Source organism: Podarcis cretensis (assembly GCF_951804945.1).
Source record: "Podarcis cretensis genome assembly, chromosome: 17".
NCBI lineage: Eukaryota > Metazoa > Chordata > Lepidosauria > Squamata > Lacertidae > Podarcis > Podarcis cretensis.
In genome coordinates, this window is record NC_137187.1 from 20,805,446 (window position 1) to 20,825,230 (window position 19,785).

The following is a 19,785-nucleotide window of genomic DNA, read 5'->3' on the forward strand; positions in this document are numbered from 1 at the left end:
GAACATGAGTTCTTTCCCAGGAGCTGGTTCTTTGTATCGATTTCATATGTCTTCTGTCCCCACTCACAAGCCTCATTTTCCACCTGCCCATATTTAGGGTTGAAGTTTGTACAGTACGTTGTTGTTTTGTTTGTTTGTTTGTTTTGCAAAAGACCAACCTGATCTGATGTTCCTGAACTTGCTTGCAGATTGCAATGCAACCTCCATTTGCATTGCACGCCTATCCAAATTCTGTAGTGCTACTCCCATGTAAAAAATGTATACAGATAAATGCATGTTCTTAATTTTTAAATTCACATTTTATGGGGGAATGTATTGAGAAGCATTAAAATGTGCATTTGATGTAAAACGTGTATACAAATGTGTATAAAATATGTGTACAAATGCTTCCAACTTAAATGTGGACTTTGTGTGAATTCTTTCTTTTCTTTTCTTTCAAAGAGTCTTTACAAAATAGGATGGGACAGACCTGTGATTCATTGCCTGTAAAACAGAAATGGGAGATAACTCAGTCCATCCCTCTCCATCTTTCAGATTCTTCTTCCTCAATCCAATGTCCACTTTTCAGTTTGCCTTCAGCATCCTTACCCCTGTGGGATCCCTGAATTTCAAATCTATACTGCCTTCTCCAGACCATCACCTTCCCATACTTTTATTGTGGAGCCACTCATAGTGCCCCCCCCCTGCCCCCAGGAAGTAAAGACTTAGACAAATAGCCGCAAGGAACTGCATAAGACAACATTCTGACATTTTAAAATTGGCCACAGTTTTATCGAGGGCCCAAGCAAAATGGCTTTTAACTTCTGACAGATGGCCTTTATCACACTGTTTTCAGATATGTGAAATCCTTACTTCAGATAAAACTGTCAAATAAGGCAGCGCTTAATTAAACTTATTGTTCTCCCAGAGCATCAACTTTTTGCAGTATCGCTTGCTCATTGTCTCTTGCTAGTTACTCCTTTGCATAAACGATAATGTATGGATAAAACCTTGCCGTAGCAGAACTCAAGGCAATGTCTCTTTTATAAATTTATTGACAGCATCTAAGTTGCCCTGCTTATTTTGAGTGAAGGTACATCATAAAGGGATCTAGCCCCTTTCACCATAATGACCTACTTCAGTGTAAGTAACTTGTGTTCCATTTGCCTTTCTCTTAGCAGCGGCAACAATATTCTGTGAATTACTGTCTACGACTTTCTGTCACCCAGTCCTTTTACTGAGCCAAGAGATATAAGACTCAGTGTAACTGCCTCTCAGGTAATTGCTTAGGAACATCAAATGTATCCATACATTGAACAGAAATGTGTCAGCTATTAGCAATTGGCAAGGCAGCTACTTTCAAAGTGTCTCTTATTAATGGAAGGCATAATTCAAAGGATTAGTGTGCAAAATGTCTTTAAGATTCAAAAGAATGCATGGTAAAAATGTCTTGAAATTCAGGACAGAAAATATGGAACGATCCCTGATTTCCTCCCAAGAATTTAGCACTTTCCAGTTGTAGTAGGTAGGGATAGGGGAGCTTTTGCAGCTTTTGTTGTTGTTTAGTCGTGTCCAACTCTTCGTGACCCCATGGACCAGAGCACGCCAGGCACTTCTGTCTTCCACTGCCTCCTGCAGTTTAGTCAAACTCATGTTGGTAGCTTTGAGAACACTATCCAACCATCTCGTCCTCTGCCGCCCCCTTCTCCTTGTACCCTCAATCTTTCCCAACATCAGGGTCTTTTCCAGGGAGTCTTCGCTTCTCATGAGGTGGCCAAAGTATTGGAGTCTCAGCTTCAGGATCTGTCCTTCCAGTGAGCACTCAGGGCTGATTTCCTTAAGAATGGATAGGTTTAATCTTCTTGCAGTCCATGGGACTCTCAAGAGTCTCCTCCAGCACCAGAATTCAAAAGCATCAATTCTTCAGCGATCAGCCTTCTTTATGGTCCAGCTCTCACTTCCATTAGCATGCACCAATTAAGACAATGAACATGCAACACATGTATTTTATCACTGGTCCTTTCCCATATAATACCTCTATAACCATGAAACTATATCAGGTTGGCATGATGACAAAATGTAGGAGTGACAGCGTGTGAATGCATGCCTCTGAATACAATTTCCTCTACATAAAAAGCAAGATGTTATTTGAAAGTTCCAGTCCAGCATAGCCTTCTCACTGACATGGTAGCTTTTTTTTTTTTTTTTTTTTTTGTACTGAGGAACTAATTAGGGATGGGCAAACTAATCCATTTCCTGTATGTGTCACTTTTACTTGTGCTCACTCATAGATCCATCCTGTCTCATTTTTTTTTAATTAATCTTTAAGTTTTAAAAACCCATATGGAAATTCACATTTAAGTACTGTACTTAAGATCCCATTTCCCTACCAACCCTTCACATGGTCGAAGACTTGTCTTTTGAAATAGTAAAGGCTAGACCCAGGTTTGTCAGTAGGCCTTTCCCGGAGCAAAGTTGCACATTGCAACTTGAGGCATGCCATGACTGGAACAGATTACAGAATTCCTGACAGTCCACATTAGGCCTGAGGGTGCAACTGTCACAGGAGATACTCGAGGAATTTGGTCTTTGAGAATTCTGATATTTTCTAGCAGAACTTGCACTCCAGTCATACCTCATGTTGCATTAGGTTCAGGTTGCGTCTTTTCAGCTTGTGAATGTGGCAAACCCAGAATTGTATACTTTCGGGTTTCACCGCGCGTGCATGCGCAGTAGCGTTCTGCGCACTTTGCGCATGCTCAGAAACGTTATGTGTGCTTTGCACATGCACAGAAACGCTCTATCGCGCTCCATGCTTGCACAGAAGCTCTAGTTGCAGACTTTTGGGGTGTGAACGGCACCCCAGAATGGATCGTGTCCGCAACTAGAGGTACCACTGTATTGGAACTTTGATCTCACACTTGCAGAATGTTCAGGTCCAGTTTTCAGCTCAAACGTTCTATCAAAATGCATTCTAGAATCGTATTTTGAGAGGTAAAATTCATATTTTGATAGAAAATACAATTAGAGCTGAATCTGAAGCCTCCTGCCAGCTCTGTTTCACACAGTAACTGAGGCACAAAGAGGGGACTGAAAGAATGCTCCACCAGCCTGGAGCTGGCACAGTGACTGGTTAAAACTGATACTGTTATGGGACCAAACGAATCCTGGGCTGGCTCAGCAACAGCAGCACCTCACCACCTCAAAAGGTTCATTCTCCTGTCAGCGGCACATTCGTCAAGAAGGAGGAGGAACACTGTCACCAGAAGAGTGATGCTGTCTTTAATATTCAGGTGGCAAATGGGAAGAAGCCGGCAGAGACTGGTGGAGCTAGGCAGCTTCCTATTCAAGTCACCCCACCCCATCTCAGCATGAAGGGAGGCTGGATTCCTTAGCCAGATATGCACATTGCAAAAGAAAGTATATTTAGAAACTTGAATTTAAATACCCAGTTCAATCCAAATGTTTGTGTGCATTTCATTTTTTAAAATAATAATAATGCTGTTCCTTCCTTAATAGTCTGTGCTGTGGCCGTAGTCAGTAAATGAGCTGGGGTAGCTGCCTCCAGGTAATTGTATATGTATCTGTTTCTGTATTAATAAAGATGTTTTGTGCTTCCCATAACTGAGCAGCAGTCAGCAACAGGAAAGGTTTGCAGAGCTTTTCAACTCATGTTATACAGATTCACGAGTCGCATGAATAGCCTTATTTTAACCCTCTGTTCTAATGAAGATATGCACTTATTATTTGTGTCACTACTATTCTAAAAAGCTGAATCTGAAAAGTTTAATGTTCCACCAGATGGCAGTAAGTCTCCACCTACCCCAGCAGAGATAAGTGACAGTTTGGATATATCTTCCAGGAGGATTCTGTTAGTAAAACTGTGCAGGTTCATGACTAAACTTCTATGTTGCAACTGGTTTTTAAGTGAGGAACAAGAAGCCACTACATAAAAGAAGATTTTCCTACATAGAGGCAACCTGTGCAGCAAGAAATATATACCCGGTTCTTCAGTGTGTTGTGTATATTTGTTTTGTTACATTTTGAAAAGTGGATGACGTACAGATTTGCACAGGATTATGAAAGTGCTCCTCTCAATAGTCAGCATTATACAAAGAATACAAAGAAGGAATCAAAGGCTACTAAGTTATCCTGTGTCTGCATCATGCAATATGAATATGTCTCAGATGCACTGAGGAAAGTGTCTGGGAGCGCAGTGTCTTGTTGCTATTCCATTAACATTTTGAAGAAGGGACAATGTAGAGTGTGTGTGCTTTGATGTAGTGACTAAAAATAGACAGTTGTTTGGTGTTTTTTAAGGCGAAAGAGGTTGCCGATGCAACACCCCAGTCTACAAACTTTCCTCAAGCTAATATGATGCATATAAAGCAAACAACCACATCATGAACCATAGAATTGAAGAGTCGTCATCTGGTACAATGAGAGCAATAGATAGCCCTGTCTACTAAGTGACATAGTCTGTGTGGTACAAGGATTGATTTGTCTTACCTTTTCAACTGAGGCTCCAATATAGGCTTCCTCAACCTTGGCCCTCCAGATGTTTTTGGCCTACAACTCCCATGATCCCTAGCTAGCAGGACCAGTGGTCAAAACATCTGGAGGGCTGAGGTTGAGGAAGCATGCTCCAGTACTTTGGCCACCTCATGAAAAGCGAAGACTCCCTGGAAAAGACCCTGATGTTGGGAAAGATGGAGGGCACAAGGAGAAGGGGACGACAGAGGACGAGATGGTTAGACAGTGTTCTTGAAGCTATGAACATGAGTTTGACCAAACTGCGGGAGGCAGTCGAAGACAGGAGTGCCTGGCATGCTCTGGTCCATGGGGTCACGAAGAGGTGGACACAACTAAACGACTAAACAACAACACCACCTTTTCAACAATTAGTTAAGTAAAGGACTTCAATTCAGTGATCATTAAACTTCAGTGGTACCTCCGGTTACAGACGCTTCAAGTTCCAGACACTTCAGATTACAGACTCTGCTAACCCAGAAATACTACCTCGGATTAAGAACTTTGCTTCAGGATGAGAACAGAAATTTTGTGGCGGTGGCAGCAGGAGGCCCCATTAGCTAAAGTGGTACCTCAGGTTAAGAACAGTTTCAGCTTAAGAACGGACCTCCGGAACGAATTAAGTTCTTAACCCAAGGTACTACTGTATTCCAAAGCAATCTAGAAAAACAGATTTATGTGGAAAGGGGTGTTAAATGAACATGTTATGCCTGTGTCTTGAACTCACCTTAATCTAGTGCTGAAAACTTTTTTGAATTTTTATGACAGGGTGGTTAACCCTGTCCTGGGCCATATCTGGCCTGTCAAGCCACAAGAAATGGTGTGCCAACCCCTACAGCTGTATCTCCTGATCTGATTGAGAGATAAAGCACTCTGCCTGATCTTTAGAAAATGATCTCTAAAAAAGGTGCTTTATAACCCAATCTCTGGAGATAAAACCCCTCTGCCTGCCCTTTAGACAGCCTTGTGAAAGAGCAGGCATCTTTTGAGATCCTGTCTAATAAGCAGGCAAATAGACCTCTTACCTCTAATGTTAGTTGCTTAGATTAGACACTGGAGATATACAATCCTGGCCTGCTCTTTCAGACCAGCTTCCCCTACCCCCCACCCCCCCACCCCCACACAGCACTGGTGAGGTAGCATGGGGAAATGCTTTTAAAAAACAGAGGGCTGATTTCTCATATCAGCTCTGTGGTGCACAGCACTGAATTCAGAGATAAATTAGCTGTCTGGGTGCTCCTTCGATATCATCTCTGATCACAGTGCTAAGAATCACACTGCTGAGATCATATATAAAGCTGCCTGTCTGCTTTTTTAAGGGCAGTGTTTCCCTACCACTGCAGCACTGGAGTAGGAGTGGAAGAATCGCTGTATTTTGCTTTGTACAGATCCTTCTGTGGAGAGTAAACTGCAGTGTTTCCAACCCTCCCCACCACAGTTCTGGGGTCGGGAAAACTGCATGCATTCAGAGAAAGCTCTGTGTTTGGATTCTTTTCACATGACTCATTAAATACAGTTGTAGCTTGCATCACAAATGCCTTGCAAGTTGAACATTTTGGCTCTCGGACGTCACAAACCTGGAAGTGAGCATTCCAGTTTGAGGACATTCTTTGGAACCCGAAGGCCGGAGGGGCTTCTGTGGCTTCCGATTGGCTGCAAGAGCTTCCTGCAGCCAATCAGAAGCCACGCCTTGGTTTCCGAATGTTTTGGAAGCCGAACGGACTTCCGGAACAGATTCTGTATGACTTCAGAGGCACCATTGCATAAGTCAACGCCCCGCCCCCATTTTTTTAAAAAAGAGGAGACTTGGATGAAAACAATGGAAATAAAGGGCAGGAGGCAGCCTTGGGACTGATGGGGCAGAGTCAATGAATTCTAGTTTTGTCCCCATCTGCCTCTCTGCTGTGTTGTACAAGGGCGGTACTGAAAAGAAGGAGGAGGAAGCTGATAGAAAGGGCCACCCAAGGGACTGGTTGTATGTAGGAATGCAGGCAGGTAAGTGGGGGGTTGACTGAGGTAGATGGGGCATTGCCCCATCCACCCAATGTACCAATCTCCACTGGTAGGAAGATTGAGGAGAAAGGTAATTTCTTCCCTATCCCTACCAAAAGCAATCAATTAAGAGAAGATTCTGTGATTCAAAAGGTGCCTGGGAGCATAACTGCCATCCAATAATTATTTTAGTAGAAGCATTTTGTTTCTTAAACAAGGCAACAAAACGGCCTTCTCTCTCTCCCCCCCCCCAGCTAAATAAATAAAAATAAAACCCATTTTTGTTCCTTTTCCATATTCCCTCTCCCCAACATAGATTTGAATAACTATTTCTTCTTCTAACAGTCTTATCTAGTTTCTCAGAGGGAGTCTAATTTCCTAGTCCAATATCTGTTTTCACTTATTTGTAGTACTATAGGAAAGACTTTTCCACTGATGTATTATTTTATTGCTGAGGGTATAACTATAGTATCTGCCAAGCTGCCAGATTTGACTTTCAGAAGCCCACACAAGTTATTTGCTAATTAACACCATGTGGCCACATATGAAATGTCTCAAAATAAACTTTATTTGTGCAATAATTATTTAAGTGGATTTTATAGCATTCCTGATTGAAACATCTGTGCATCATTTTACCTTTGGAACACGCCATCTTTTGTTCAGATCCAACTAACTTACTTTTTTTTATTATGTAATTGCCCTCTAATGTTCATTAAATATTAGAGGGGGTCAACTTTGACAGTGGTAAGAAACAAAATACTTCCCTATCCGCCCAACCCCAAGTAAATGTTGATGCTTATTGCTCTGGTCTCAAGAAGACTTATTCAATAAAAACGACATATTGCAGCACCCTTGTCGGAATATTATTTCTCTATGAGAACACTGAGCTTTTATTGATATAGGCATTAAAAATATTTCATCCTGCCCTATAAAGGCTAGCATACTCATGTACCTATTATCTTGGAATATCCTCATGGCGTTACATTTCACTGTGTCTATTTTATGGGAAAGTGATGTGTGTTTATTTGCTCAACGAAAGCTTAGCATTTCTAATTACCAACATCTTATAAGCCATTTACATTTATTTTGGGGTTGTACCCCCTGTCTAGTTCTACAATACTGTTATCAAGCTGTACAGAATCTTTATTTGAATGTACCTAAAACTAAAACTATGATATTGGGATGTGGGTGGCGCTGTGGGTTAAACCACAGAACCTAGGACTTGCCGTTCAGAATGTTGGCAGTTCAAATCCCCGTGATGGGGTGAGCTCCTGTTGCTCGGTCCCAGCTCCTGCCAACCTAGCAGTTTGAAAGCACGTCAAAGTGCAAGTAGATAAATACCGTATTTTTTGCACCATAACACTCATTTTTTTCCTCCTAAAAAGTAAGGGGAAATGTCTGTGCGTGTTATGGAGGGAATGCCTACGGGTGGCATGCCTACGGATTTTCCTCCTCTAAAATCTACGTGCGTGTTATGGTCGGGTGCGTGTTATAGAGCAAAAAATACGGTAGGTACCGCTCCGGCGGGAAGGTAAACAGCGTTTCCGTGTGCTGCTCTGGTTCACCAGAAGCGGCTTAGTCATGCTGGCCACATGACCCGGAAGCTGTACACTGGCTCCCTCGGCCAGTAAAGCAAGATGAGCGCCACAACCCCAGAGTCGGCCACGACTGGACCTAATGATCAGGGATCCCTTTACCTTTTAAAAGTATGATGTACAAAGGTTGCAAAGAGTATAATTCCCCCAGTGTTCTGCCTCTCCTCCTATTGGTTTAAAATGTACCAGAACAAAATCGTTTTTATTTTCAACATGTTTTATGCACTTCTCAAGATAAACTGCTCCTGCAGCCAGCACAAACCTGGGTGTGATATTTGTGGTTAGGTGAGGCAGAGGAGGCAGGATGCCCAACAGAGCATGCATCTGCATGCACAGGTCAGAATGGAGTGTGGCATTTATGTCCATACCATAGGAGCCACCTAGGGGCCAAGGTACCTTTGGCCTCCCCAATAAAATATTTCAGGGGGATGCCCTCCCCCCCCCCAGTTGATGGGCATTGCCATTCAAATGGTGTGTGTGCACTGTGTCTTGTGATTGATTATGCATAGCTTGCCTGGGCCCCCTCAATATTTTATTCAAATTGGGCCCCCAATCATACTTTTGACTAATTAAACCATCTATGGCCTTTTAAACTTGGGGGGTTTATTATGTTTGTTTGTTACTGCGGTATGTATTTTTTGTGCTTTTTAAATTGTAAATGTCCCTGTGATCCCTGGATGAAGGGCAATGGAAATAATAATAATAATAATAATAATAATAATAATAATAATAATAACAACAACCTATTTTCTTAGAGCATGTTGGTAATAAAAGATTTATACATATGTTATACCACTTCCAGTTATGCAGTAAATAAAAAATTGAGCTCTTAATATAAGACAATAGGTAGCAAGCATTTATTTATTTAAAAGCTTTCAGAGCTTTTTTGTTATATTTGGACATCCTCGAAAAAAATGTTTTGGACGTGGATAAATGGCAAAGAAATAGTGTAATTATTTTGTACATGTTTTTTAAGTTTAGAGAGGGAATGCTATTTTGGTTTTAATGCACTCTTTGTTCTTAATGCTTTTGTTCTTTTGCAAAGCAGATGGCAAGCAAAGAGAACAAATGTTTAAGTAAGGAATAACTTGTTCTCTTAATGCAGGAAGTTGGACTAGATGGTTTATTGTTACTATTAAGCTAGAGCCCTTTAAGCTTCTCCATTTTCTAAAGCTTACTAAAATTAGGAATCCTAAACTGGGATGAGGGACAAGGACCCTATGGAAGGCACCCATGCTGTGGGTTGTATTCAACAAAGTCATCATGTTAGTGAAAATACTTCCCAACTTACCGTATTTTTTGCTCTTTTCCCCTCCTACAAAGTCAGGGGGAATGTGTATGCGTCTTATGGAGCGAATGCAGGCTGCGCAGCTATCCCAGAAGCCAGAACAGCAAGAGGGATTGCTGCTTTCACTGCACAGCGATCCCTCTTGCTGTTCTGGCTTCTGAGATTCAGAATATTTTTCTTCTTGTTTTCCTCCTTCAAAAACTAGGTGCGTCTTGTGGTCTGGTGCATCTTATAGAGCGAAAAATACGGTATATTTCTCTCTCCGTACAAGGCCCCATCTGCACTAGAAGGTTGGGACAGACCCCATTGTACATCCTTGTGCTAATGGGACAACTTTGATGATTTCAGCCCTGTGTAGTCTTTCATTTCCAAAAGGATGACTGTAGTGTGGGCTACAGCTGCAGTGTAGGCTCTTCCTCATGTAACCCAGGACTTCTCACTTTATCCCAGTAGTGGGTCCAAGGCTAATGTAAATCAAATGGAGGGCGCCCTTTGCATGCCCCTGATCCTACGTGACTCCCAGCAGAGCACTCCTGGACCACCTCCCCAAGTTGCAAACCTTGAGGTTCCCACCATTTATACATACAAATGTAGACAGGGCTGAGGAGGATATACAGAAGTAGTATACAACCACTGCCCTACCATGTTTAAACTTTGGTATGTGATAGGTTATTAGTTCAGAGACGATGTCTTGGATGAACCAATTGCGACTTGGGAGGCATAGCCAGGGGAGCAGACCAAGTAATGGCTGGGTCCACTCTTTAAGCATAAAAGGGGGTGGAGCCCACATTATAATTAATTTTATAATGAATGTTTTTAGAATGTTGGATTATTTTGATTTTTGTTAGCCGCCCTGAGCCCAGCTTCGGCTGGGGAGGGCGGGATATAAATAAATTTTATTATTATTATTATTATTATTATTATTATTATTATTAGAGCTCTCAGTCGGCTCCAGAGCTTCACCCACCCACCCACCACTCCCTTTGTTTAGGCCTTTTATTCAGGTTAACTTCTTCTTTACAGGTATGCAGGCGCTGCTACTGTCTTACGATGGTTGTTGTTGAAGGACCGGGAAGGAATTTCCCTGCATTGGCAGGTTCTGCCTTCCCCGTAGCAAAATGTCACAACTTTGGTGGTTATAGGCCTTGGGCGGAATCCTTTAGTTTTCCCAAAATGGGGTGGGGTGGGGTGTGAAGCGGTGACACACGCCCCCCCCCCCCCCGCGGCGGTGATCCCAGGGTTCCCCGTTAAAGGGGATGTGTTGAGGGGAGTCACTGGCCATACACTGAAAGATTGTCAGTGCACTCCCCTGTGTTGCTGTGAAATGGGCAGGCTCTCTGCTTAAACATACATCTTCCAGAGCCAGCCCAATCCCCAGAAAGATTGGTTAACCCTGATGTGCCCCAGATCCCCAGCTGGTGACTGGGAGGGATAAATGCCCAATGCCTAAGCCAAGGTCTTCCTACATCTGAAAGTTTAATAAAGTTGTGGCCAATTTTTCATCCCATAGCACGTCATGAGTCATTTTTTCACCCGGGTGTTGCCTGGGGTTGGGGGTCTCTGCCTGGGCATGCAATATAGAAACTGAAAATGTCTGTGCAATAGTGAGAAAAGCCACGGGCCTGAGGCAACTGAAACATTAAGGATTTGGAATTCAGTCTTTTGCTGTTGTTGAACAGTTCACAATATGGTGAACCTCATAAAGCTCACTTTCAAGGTTTGAGGATAAACAGAGAAGGAATAATTGCAAGAACCTTGCTTGTCCTCTTTTGCTGCTTCTTTATCAAAAGCTCTGAAGTTAATGAATGTGATGGTAGTGAAGTACATGGGAGTGTTTATAGTCTTTAAGGTTTTGCCATTCCTACTAAAGTTTATTTTGCTTTTTATTTTTATTTTTAAATCTATCACAGGGCAACAAGTGTAGGGTAATATTTTGGCATTTGGCTAGTGGTACCACACTGTGCTAGCTAGGTTCTTCAGTGTTATCTACTTTTTCTTATATTTTTTCTCGATTACTCTGGAAAATCCATTTTGTGGTGTGAGTGTTTTGTACTGGTATATAAAGTAATGCATCTTATTTTATCTGACATCTAAATAGTTGGATCACATTTCAGAATGAATGTTGTCTCTTGCATAATGGTGAAAGGCTAATGAAAGATTCTGAAGCTCAAATGAGATGCTTGCATATCCCTGGCATTCCATGTCTGAAGGATCCACAATTTTTTAGGTGGCAATTGAGCTATAATTCACATTGTCAACAGACTACCATTTAGATGTCTTGGATATCAGGGAGCAAGATGTGCAAATGGGCACCAGGTACACCAGTTGTCAGTAATGTATACATACTGTCAGCTCACTGCTTTTGATATAAAAATTAACAATATTCTTTTTCAAAAATGTCCAAAGCTATTTGCAAAATGGATATATGTGATATGACTAGGAAGAAAGTTGGTTCAATGGCTAAATGGTTCTATACCCCTTAAGTTTATTTAAGAGAACTGCAACAGTAAAGTATATACAGGCAACTCTTAACTTACGTGGGGATTATGTTATGGGGATAGCGTGTAAAGCCAAAATTGTGTATAGTCAAAATGCATTGGGTTTAATGGTAGGTGGGGTTGCCAAATTCTTTTTCTCCAGACTCCTGTCCCCTTTCAATTTTTGCCAAGCACATAAAGCTGAATGTGCACAAATTAAGCATATGTAAGTTGCAAGTTGCCTCTGTGTGTGGGTGTACATGCGCGCGCGCGCACACACACACACACACACAAACGAATTGCACATGTTATAGCCTCTATCTATCAAATAATTATGCCCCAGTTTCCCCATTAATGCTTTTTGGGGGGTAAATGACTTGATCACAGAATTTAAAAGGCCCATTTACACCATTGCTTTGCTCATGGCAGCTACTCCCCACGCAGTTGATGGTTGTTCCCTGCCCATGGCAACAATAGGGTGGAAAAGTGCTCTTATTATACTCATCACCCTAGACATGCAAAAAGTAGGCATTCAGCTCATGAACAAGTACACAAGTGACAGAGGTGGACCTAGAACAGAGTGACCAGTGTGACCACACAGGACGCCAAGTCAAAGGGGGCGCCACTGAGGAGAGGAGAGGAGGGGAGCAGTGAGCAGCTGAACTCACTTTTTCTCAGCCCTAAAGTAGTAATCCTGCTCCTTATTTGTCCTTGCACAGGTTGCCATATTGCCCAAGTCTGCCCCTGCAAGTGAGTCTATCTGCTTGGTTCAGGAAACTACTACCACACTATGTTAATGTGATATGGACTTTAGGCGTGTTCTTCTACGTCTCAATTTATTTGTAACATGGTCCTTAGATTAAGGCTGGGTACACATTCCTGGCTTAAAATGTAGAGAGGTCATTTCCTCCTGCTGTGTTTCAAGGAGTATTTGAATGTACACATGGGTATGATTGCATGTGTTTCCAAGTCACCTGCTGCCCTTCTGTACCAGTGGGAGCATAAGGAGTGTGGTGGATGTCTTCACACGGATAACATTTATCAAATCAGATTGAGGCTGGTTTGGTGATACAGTATTTATCAATAAGCTGCAAGACAAATGTTGATTGTCGTGGGAGTTCACTGGATGCAAAGTAAACAGGAATGTGTACACAGCTGAAGTAGTACATATCTGGCTTAATTTATACTAAAGTCTGTTCACATCTTATAGAAATGCATGGAATGTACTGATTTTGAATAGATGTGGAAATTGTTAAGTAATGCCTCTAGAACAGGCATAGGCAAACTCGGCCCTCCAGATGTTTTGGGACTACAATTCCCATCATTCCTGACCACTAGTCCTGTTAGCTAGGGATGATGGGAGTTGTAGTCCCAAAACATCTGGAGGGTCGAGTTTGCCTATACCTGCTCTAGAATCTAAGGCCATATGGTAAATGACTAGGTGCAGATTAGCTTGTGGGCTGCAAGAATATAGTCATGCTTTTACAAACCATTAAAGTGATTTACCAGGCTGATTAACACCATGCCTACGTAAGTACATAGGGCACTGGAAATAACTCCCGAGTATTTGCTAAGATAGAAATATAGGTATGGATGAGAAGCTTAATATTTTGGCATTAGAAAATACAGGTTGCAGAATTATTTTTAGTAGAGGAGTTTGGTCATAGATGTATATGGCACTAATTATATGAATATAACTTAGTTATTTTAATTGGGGGAAAGTGCTATGAATCATGCAATGTAATAAATGCATATGACCTTCATCTTCTACAAACTGCACAATTTTGTATCACAGCCTCAGCATAAACTCTACTTTGTGATGCTGTTTGATATAAAAGTTCTTCTATTCATATGCATTGTTAGGTTGTTGTAAATGTTAAAATGTTAACTGTATGTTTCTGAACTTTTTAACAGGGAAATTTTGAGGAGTCTTACATTTCTAATCCTCCAGTCATCGATCCATTTTGGTGTTGAAAATTGGTGAGTTTATGTATTTAATTATTCAAAGCACTTTCCGAATCAGTTAATTAGGTTGCTTAAGAGATTGGCATTGTGATAAAATACTCCCTATCTTCCTTTTGGGAGAGTTAAGTCCCCCAAAAGTTTCTTGCATTCGGGTGACAAAGTTTGAAAAACACTGTTACATAAGATTTCCTTGTGCTTTGCTGAAATCTCACTTTTGTTCAGAGAGAGGAACTAAGTTCAATCTTAGCTCTCTAATTGGGTGGCACCTTTTCCTTTTATGAACAGTAAAGAAGACTCTTTTTAACCTGCCTGCCCCTGAGAGCAGTTAGATTGTCAGGCACAAGGGAGAGGTCCTTTTCCACGGTGGCCCTATGCCTTCTTTTTACCATCTTGGGTCTCTGAGGAACCATCATTACAGGCCTTAAGACCAACTTATTTCCTTTGTCCCCCCCCCCCCCCAATTTTATTTTATTGGACTACAAATGACTTTTAACTGCACTTTTTAAGGTGAAAATTCTTACATGCAGTGCTTTTTTCCTTAAAAAATGTTTAGGGGTACTCTCATTTTCCTACTCATATTGAAATACTGCCCCTCAATGAGGCCAAACTTAGATTCACAAAATGTTTAGGACAGGGGTAGGCAACCTAAGGTCTGGGGTCCGGATGCGGCCCAATCGCCTTCTGAATCCGGCCCATGGACAGTCCGGGAATCAGCGTGTTTTTACATGAGTAGAATGTGTCCTTTTATTTAAAATGCATCTCTAGGTTATTTGTGGGGCCTGCCTGGTGTTTTTACATGAGTAGAATGTGTCCTTTTATTTAAAATGCATCTCAGGGTTATTTGTGGGGCATAGGAATTCGTTCATTTCCCCCCCAAAAAATATAGTCTGGCCTCCCACATTGTCTGAGAGATGGTGGACCAGCCCACGGCTGAAAAAGGTTGCTGACCCCTGGTTTAGGGGGTATCTGTACCCCTGCATCCCCCCAGAAAAAAGCACTACTTAATATGAAACAAAATTATTAGCCTAAAGCTCTGACTTTGGAAAGGACCACGATGGTCAACTAGAAGAAGAAGAGAAGAAGAGTTTGGATTTGATATCCCACTTTATCACTACCCAAAGGAGTCTCAAAGCGGCTAACATTCTCCTTTCCCTTCCTCCCCCACAACAAACACTCTGTGAGGTGAGTGGAGCTGAGAGACTTCAGAGAAGTGTGACTGGCCCAAGGTCACCCAGCAGCTGCATGTGGAGGAGCGGGGAAGCGAACCCAGTTCCCCAGATTACGAGTCTACCGCTCTTAACCACTACACCACACTGGCTCTCGCCCAACCACCTGCAATACAGGAGTCTTTCCCCCCAATGTGGGGCTCAAACCCGTCACCCTGAGATTGAGTCTCATGCGTTACCAACTGATCCATTTAGTATTTCTTGTTGTACTGTTTCGCTGAAAGAATATTAAAGTAGTTTTCTCTGAAGGTTCACCATGTATGAGAATAGATATTGCAAAGCTCCTGCTTATAATTATTTTAACCTTTGGAGAATCATTTAATTACTTCAGTCAATGTAGCTGGCTAGTGAAATGTTCTTTCTTACCTACCTATAATTGGAAGCTGAAAATGATAGTATTTTCTGGTCACCTACGAAACAGCAGCATAATTTCCATTTTAATAAAAAAGAAAACACTGCGATTCAGTCTTCCCTAGTGTCATTTCCTTATTTACCCATTAACAAAACGACATTGCCTTTTATTAGTGAAACCAAATTGTTGCAACCAAATTGTAGATGGAAGTTCATGGCAAACTTCTCTTAAATCCAAGTATTTAACTAGAATGGGTCAGGTTGCTTCCTTATTAAAGATATCATAATAAGATAGAGAAGAGCCTGAGGGAACAGGCCAAACCAGATTATTATCAACTCCTTTCAGATATTGCTCAAATTTCAGGTGTTGATGGTGGGACAAGCAGAAGTGGTGCTGACTTGACTTCCAACCTTTATTATCGTCAGAATTTGGCTGACCGAACTGAGGACCCGTTAAAGCTTTGTAACACTAAGGAGCATTTTGGCTTACCTGATGATGATGATGATGATGATGATGATGATGATGATTTATTTGTATCACGCCCATCTGGCTGGGTTTCCCCAGCTACTCTGGGAGGCTTCCAACAACGTATTAAAATACAGTGGTCTGTTAAACATTAAAAGCTTCCCTAAACAACTCCCCCCCCCTCCCTTCACACAATATTTGGGTTTTCCCCCCTGACCCTCCAGAGCAAATAGGTTGGGGGTGAAGATAATGGGGAAGTCTGCTGGTTAGCTTCTGCTGGTGCAACAGGTTTGCTGCATGTGGCACATTGTTCTGAGTATGACCCTGTCACTGTTTTTTTAATGAGCTTCCGATTTCCATTCCATTGTATTCTGCAGCAAAGGTGGATAAACACTCTGGCAAACCCATCTGCTTTGTTTCTGTTGGAGGAGAAGGCAAGTTTATGACTGCCTTATTCTGTTCATCTTGCCCAAATTTGTCTGTGGCTTTCCAGGGTCTCAGGCAGAAGTTTTCCCCATCACCTTTTACGTGATCCTTTGACTATAGAAATAGAATCATATGCCCTCCTAATTAATTTAGTTGCCCCATTTATTCCACTTCCCATCAAGATTCCCACTCCATTCTCCTTGCATGTGAAGGACAGGCCTGTGTCAATGGAATATTTTTTTCATTTTCAGACTCAGAAGAATCTGCTACTAGAGTATCTTTTCAGTAGAGATGTTATCAGTCATTAGGAAAGGAGCATTTTTGTTGTATTACCTTCACTGTGGAGTTCCTTCTCTAGGGATGCCTATCAAACCAGCACCACTGCAATCTTTAGAAATTTATTACAAACTTTTTTTAATCAGTTGGGTTTTGAGAATTTCTGATTTTATACAATTGATACTGTATACACTGTAGTATATTGATTAGATGTATTGATTATTTTAATTATTGTTCCATGTCCATAATAAGGCAGATTCCTTTGTTCCTGATATAATCTAAAACATTTAAAATATAAGTATAAGCATTAATTAATATAGGACAGCAGGAAGAAAGCAGTGTAGCTTTTCTTTTTTTCTAATAGAGGTATTTTAAAAAAAACACAAATACCAATAAACCTAATTGCAGGCAAGTAATTTTATGCTTCCTCTACTCTTATGGTATTGAATTATGTGGCATGAAAAACAATTAATGGCAATGGCAAATCAATTGAGTTTCCTGTTTTAAATTGTGTTGTTAATTGGCTTCCTATCAGCGAATATAGGACATGTATCAGCACTAGATTTTTTTTTCTATTTACATAATAAATCAAATTAATGAGTAGAGCCTCGGTAGAGTAGAGTAGAGTAGAGTAGAAAGAATAGAACCCCTTCTTTTCCCCTTCTCTCCCTCAACACCCTCTGCCCCCCTTAATTGGGTTGGGGGGTCCAAAAGAACCCCCAGAACTGTGTGTAGCAGGAGGAGAGGGGCGTTGTTCTGACTGGGGAGCCAAAACGCTTGCCCTAGTGTGATCTTGAATTCCTGTCAATATTTTTCACTGGGTTGCATCTGATGGTGGTTTTGCAAGGCAGGGCCTCTAATTTTTGCCAGTTTCTCCTGTGCATTTCCCCATGAGTGTTGGGGAACCTTTTTGAACTCTATAGGATACGGCATAGAGGGCTGCAATTTGCATGGGAGGATAGGTGGAAATTGGGATGCCTGGACTTGTTCTACCAAAAGCATTTTTGCTAGTGCAAAGCCACCATTGTGTATAACCCATACAATAAATTTGTACTATATCAGTGAATATATCACTAATTTAGGGATGTTTTCTTGGGCATGCTTACAGACTGTTTCTGAATGCTTTACTAAATTTAGCTGGCCTATGCAGTTTAGTCAGTATAGTCCATAAACCAGGACTATACATTGACAATGCAGTCTATGTAAGTAGCCTGCAGGAAATCAAAGCAAGAGGGAAATGAAGTAAGAGCAAACTTGAGCGGGGCAGGCACTATGAAATATCGGCAAGGACCACAAACACCAGCTACCACCAAACTACAGCCTATGGAGTTGTATCCAGTTGTCTCCTTCCACTGATGCTCTTTCAGCAGAGGCTTCTGTGGGCCAAAAGGGAAGGTGGTGATACTTGCAACAACAACAACAAAACCACTTTCTCCTATACTCACTCACACTAGGATATTCTTCCTCCTCCTCGGCTTCCGCAACCATTCGGACCCACCCCTGTATTCTGGGTCTAGCAGGGCAGGGAACAAGGTAGGCCTGCTTCCACAATGTTGCTTTTTGGGACCTTCTCTGTGAGACATCATTCGCAGCCTTGTGTTTTCAAGAGAAACAAGACATTATAGCAAGAGGTAGACCAATGTCAGATACACATGCATAGATAGATGATAGATAGATGGTAAAGGTAAAGGGACTCCTGACCATTAGGTCCAGTCGTGGCCAACTCTGGGGTTGCGGCACTCATCTCACTTTATTGGCCAAGGGAGCCGGAGTCCAGCTTCCCGGTCATGTGGCCAGCATCACTAAGCCGCTTCTGGCAAACCAGAGCAGCGGACAGAAACACCGTTTACCTTCCTGCCAGAGCAGTACCTATTTATCTACTTGCACTTTGAGGTGCTTTCGAACTGCTAGGTTGGCAGGAGCTGGGACTGAGCAACGGGAGCTCACCTTGTTGTGGGGATTCAAACTGGTGACCTTCTGATCGGCAAGTCCTAGGCTCTGTGGTTTAACCCACAGCGCCACCCGTGTCCCTAGATAGATGATAGATAGATACCAAAACGAAGAATTGCATTCATCACGTTAAGATGGAATATTACAACACTGCCAAATGGCTCGCTGCTTGCTGGTCGAGGAAGAAACTAGCTCAAACTCGCTGACAACTCTCTGGCTGAGCAAGGTATGGGGAACTGAGTCAGCATGGTGTTGCTTTACCATATCCCGAGCCCTTCAGCTCAGTGGACCTGAGCCCAGGATTGCTCCCTTAGTAAGAGTTCCGAAGCACATAGCAAATATCTGAACCTTTCCTGTTCAAAGCAGATGCACATTATCATTTCTGCATAAGGCAGTCACAATGAAAAGACAATCTCTGCTGACTTCAAACTGCTTCAGTCTGCATGAGACTAGTCATTATATGATCTGCCATGGCCTGAATCTGGCTTTTAGCACAGGCACCTCTGCTATAGTCTTTTCTTGCAGTTGTAAATAAAGTGTTGACATGGTTGAGACCTTGTACAATGACGAGTGTCTGCCAATTTCTCTTGCTCATTAAATATAGAATAGATTCTTCATGACCCAGCACTCCTCTAACTTTGCAACAATGGAAGCAACTTTGTTCTACACCCAACATTTATTTGCTTAAATATTTATCTGGAGGTCATAACAATAATTATAAAAATGTTCAGCCAGCATCTGTTAGAAGACATATTTTTGTTGCTGACAAATTCAATTAAAGATATTGCTAGTAAAGCAATCAAAACAACAGGTAGCTTGGAAAAAGGTCAGTGCCAAATAATTGTTCCCCATAATAATTTCCCAAGCCATTAAGCCTCTAAAATTATTGGATTCACTTTCAAATCAAAATTAAATTATAGAATATAGTCCCCTGATCAGTTTATGGGCATTCTGGAACATGAAGTGCAAATTCTCTTACAGGAAAAGCCTCTTGCTAATATTGTCTCTGATACCAAATAGCTGGAGCTTGATCAAAGTACAATTCAAAAGATGTGAATAATCACTTGGTTTCCGCCATTGTAGCTCACTTCCTGGAAGCCTTAACATCTCAATTAACAGGTATTGCATAGTTTTGATTTACAGCCTTTGGGAATTTTTTTATCATTATTTTAAGAAATATTTCCTTTCCATTTTATCATCTACCCCTTTGTCATTGGTTATTAGTGATTTAAACCAAGACACAAAGGAGGAAATGGGAAAAAGA

The 19,785-nt window shown here is 41.6% G+C and overlaps 1 protein-coding gene across 25 annotated transcripts in view; it reads left to right on the forward strand.

The window, feature by feature from the left end:
- The window catches only part of PTPRD (protein tyrosine phosphatase receptor type D), a 1,166,566-nt gene that overhangs the window by 256,762 nt on the left and 890,019 nt on the right, over positions 1-19,785 (forward strand). For all 25 annotated transcript variants that reach the window (XM_079959081.1, XM_079959070.1, XM_079959090.1 and 22 more), the window contains one exon: positions 13,776-13,841. The gene's annotated coding sequence lies outside the window, so the exon portion shown is untranslated. The remainder of the gene's footprint in view (positions 1-13,775; positions 13,842-19,785) is intronic.